Below are 3,507 nucleotides of genomic sequence, written 5' to 3' on the forward strand. Positions count from 1 at the left end.
TCGTTTTCTTAACAAAAGACTGCTTGCGTTTGCTTCTCGAAAAAAGAGTAATTCATTTCTTTCTAAACATCTCGCCGTCGTTCAACGAAAGTAGAACGTTTCGGAGCGGGATTATCGAACGAAATTGAAAGAATGAATGAACGATAAACAAAGAAAGAGTCGCAACGTACGAGCGATAGTTGGGCAGTTCGTCGGCGTTTGTCGTGGAAACGATGTGACGAAAATCGCAACCGATACACTAAATGCAGGCCGTTAAAGGAGAGAAACAAATTTCGAAATATCTCTTCGAACTAGCGCAAGTGCGTCACGGCGCGCGAGTCGTTCGTTAAAATTTATAAACGACCGCCCGTGAAAGCACCGAGTTCTCGGAAGATAATCTATAAAGATTCTCCATCCTGCTGGAAGTTATCGGATCGGCGCGATTGTTCACTTGTAGAAATCCACGCTCCCGACGTTGCCAGAAACGATATTTACGAAAGGTGTGTCAAAAATAAACGAAAGAAGCTCTCCTATAAATTTAGAAAAAGCAAACGAGTGAAATGTTTGAGATGATAATTTGCTGAAATGCAAGCTCGAATAGCCCCAGGGTTTCGAATGATTCCCCGCGCTTTATACATCTCTCTGTTTACAAACGGTGTATAAATGAAAGATCGCTTCAGATGGGTCGTCGCTGTTTGACGCGCGATGCTGTTCCTTTTTTTTTGTCTGTCTGTGCGTTTAGCTTCGCTAAACAAGTTAAATGGTTAAAAAGCGTCGAAAAAGCGAATACACACGCGACAAGACAAATCTAACGAGTAAAGGAACGCTCCGCTCCAAGATAAAAATGGTTGTTTACAATCAATACAGCGTTTCGGTACCCCTGATCGTAGTCTGAAACTGTGTAACAAAAGAGAGGAAAGCGAATGGTGAAGGAACTTCGAAGCCTCCGTGGCGTGGCTAGAACTTGTGATAAAAGTATGTTTGCAGCAATTATGCATGCTCCCGTTAAAACAGCATTTCAATGTCTCGCATGGCTTAAAGCTCTAGGAGGCTTCAACATTTAGAATACATACGGACTACTTCGTTTGTTAAAGATAAGCGAAGACCGCGCGACCATCGCTCGGTCGTCCAGTCCTCGAAAGTTTTGTTGCGTTCCAAAGAAGAGACAAATGGGGTTTACCCTTGCGCTAAGGGGAGAAGAAGAGAAAAGCAGTTGTTAAATCTAAGAGGTGTGTGGAGTACATCGCGTGTTGGTTAAAATTGTTAAATGAAGTATACGCGAAATGTTCTCTCGCTCTTGCTTTTCCTCTTGCTTCCGTGGCGCTCGAAAAGAAGGGATGATAAATAAAGAAACCTATTCGAAATCTCTTGTGGAACAAAAAATAATACGGACGGACGTTAAAATTGAACCGAGACGAAATGGATCGTCTTGCGAGTTGTCTTCGCTTTGAAATTGTTAAAAATTGATAAAAGCAATACGACGAAGCTGCAGTCCGCAAAATGTTTGAAGCAAAAAGGAAATAACACGAAAATTATGGGAACGTCGTGTCTCAACTTTTTTTTCCCTCTTGTGCTCGTTTCATCGAACGATAAATACAAACATTTTGAAACGAGAGAGGAGGAAAAATTGAATATGCGAAAGGTTGATTCACGCACAGTTTCTCTACGTGTTTGCTTTTTTGCTTCTTTTCGTTTATTTTTTTTTTTTTTGCATCGAGCATCATTATTCACCTTTCGATGAAACCAAAGAAATTGACGACCTCAGAGTAGGCGAGATTACCCGCTGAATTTAAGCATATTATTAAGCGGAGGAAAAGAAACTAACTAGGATTTCCTTAGTAGCGGCGAGCGAACAGGAATGAGCCCAGCACTGAATCCCGCGGTACCGCCGCTGGGAAATGTAGTGTTCAGGAGGATCCGTTTATCCCGAGACATCGAATTGCGTCCAAGTCCATCTTGAATGGGGCCATTTACCCATAGAGGGTGCCAGGCCCGTAGTGACCGGTACGCGTTTCGGGAGGATCTCTCCTTAGAGTCGGGTTGCTTGAGAGTGCAGCCCTAAGTGGGTGGTAAACTCCATCTAAGGCTAAATACGACCACGAGACCGATAGCGAACAAGTACCGTGAGGGAAAGTTGAAAAGAACTTTGAAGAGAGAGTTCAAGAGTACGTGAAACCGTTCAGGGGTAAACCTGAGAAACCCAAAAGATCGAATGGGGAGATTCATCGTCAACAACGCTGGCTCCCGTTGGTGCGCGATGCCCCGGATGGACCTTCGGGTTCCATTAGCGAGGGTACACCACCTTCGGCGAATGTTCCGGCGAGGTAGTCGTGCACTTCTCCCCTAGTAGAACGTCGCGACCCGTTGCGTGTCGGTCTACGGTCCGAGGCGGAGCCTGTCCGTCACCTTAACGGTGTTCGTGACAGACCCTCGGTTGCCTGGCCGACTGCGCGACGGTACTCAGACGGTATCAGGCCGCAACCAATCCATTTTCGAATGTGTGTGCGTCAGGACCGCCGCAAGCTAGGTTCAGTTATAATTACCCGGATGTACGGACTATGCGCCGTCCCCGGGTCTGGCCAGCTGTTAGCAGGAGGAGTCCTTGGACTGGCCAAGCTTTGAATTACCGGTCGGCGACGCTATTGCTTTGGGTACTCTCAGGGCCGAAGCCTGCAGGCGAAATGCTAAATGTTAAATGCTAAAGGACAGCTAAACCTTATACCGAACTGGCACGAAAATGGACATGAGATGGCATCGAAATGGAACTGTCGCCTAGATCTCTCTCCTTCGATAAACTAAACTGAATTATGGGTAGAACATGCACAAACGAAAAAGCCTCGGACGCAGGGGTTCTCGGCCCTGGAACCCCTGTGGCGGAAATATCCGCTTTGGATAGGAGGGCCACCGATAAACAACCTGGCGATTCAAACGGTCACGAATTGGCTCAGCGAATTGACATACCCCTGTCCTCGACGACCGCTTGCTTGGCCTGCAGTCTGGCTGGTACACAGACAATATGCGCAAGTGATAAAGCCATCGCAGTACACGCGCAGAAACAACATCCAAAACTGCGTTTAGTCTGGTGCTGCGCGAAGTGTGGAAAAGAGTCCGAAAAGATACATAGTATCAAATGTCATATCCCGAAGTGCAAGGGTAAATGTGAACCTGTTGAGCAGAGTTTCAAATGCACTGGGTGTGACAAGACCTTCGCCACAAAAAGGGGACTGTCAATTCATGAAATGCACATGCACCCAGACATCAGAAACGCAGCACGAGCCAAGACTGTAGAGCCAGGTAAGGGTAAGAAAGGCAGGAAATGCTCTGTCTGGACGGAGGAAGAGACAGCTTTGCTTCGGGAGTTAAACGACCGATTCAGAGCCGAAAAACAGATAGGCGCTAAAATTAGAAATTACTTCCCCGATAAAACACTGAAACAGATCAGTGAGAAAAGGAGACAGCTAAATACGCGCCAAAGGCCGGTTGTACCGGCTGAGGCAGAGGAGGATAACTCCAATAACATCTCCGAAC

The 3,507-nt window shown here is 46.4% G+C and overlaps 1 non-coding gene across 1 annotated transcript in view; it reads left to right on the forward strand.

Moving 5' to 3' along the window:
- LOC143307008 (5.8S ribosomal RNA) overlaps positions 1–3 on the forward strand; it is a 155-nt gene extending 152 nt beyond the window's left edge. Inside the window, exon 1 of the ribosomal RNA XR_013064256.1 lies at positions 1–3. This exon is cut by the window's left edge and continues 152 nt beyond it. This is a non-coding gene — a ribosomal RNA (5.8S ribosomal RNA).
- Positions 4–3,507: the final 3,504 nt, after the last annotated feature.

Source organism: Osmia lignaria, unplaced genomic scaffold (genome assembly GCF_051020975.1).
Source record: "Osmia lignaria lignaria isolate PbOS001 unplaced genomic scaffold, iyOsmLign1 scaffold0042, whole genome shotgun sequence".
Classification (NCBI taxonomy): Eukaryota; Metazoa; Arthropoda; class Insecta; order Hymenoptera; family Megachilidae; genus Osmia; species Osmia lignaria.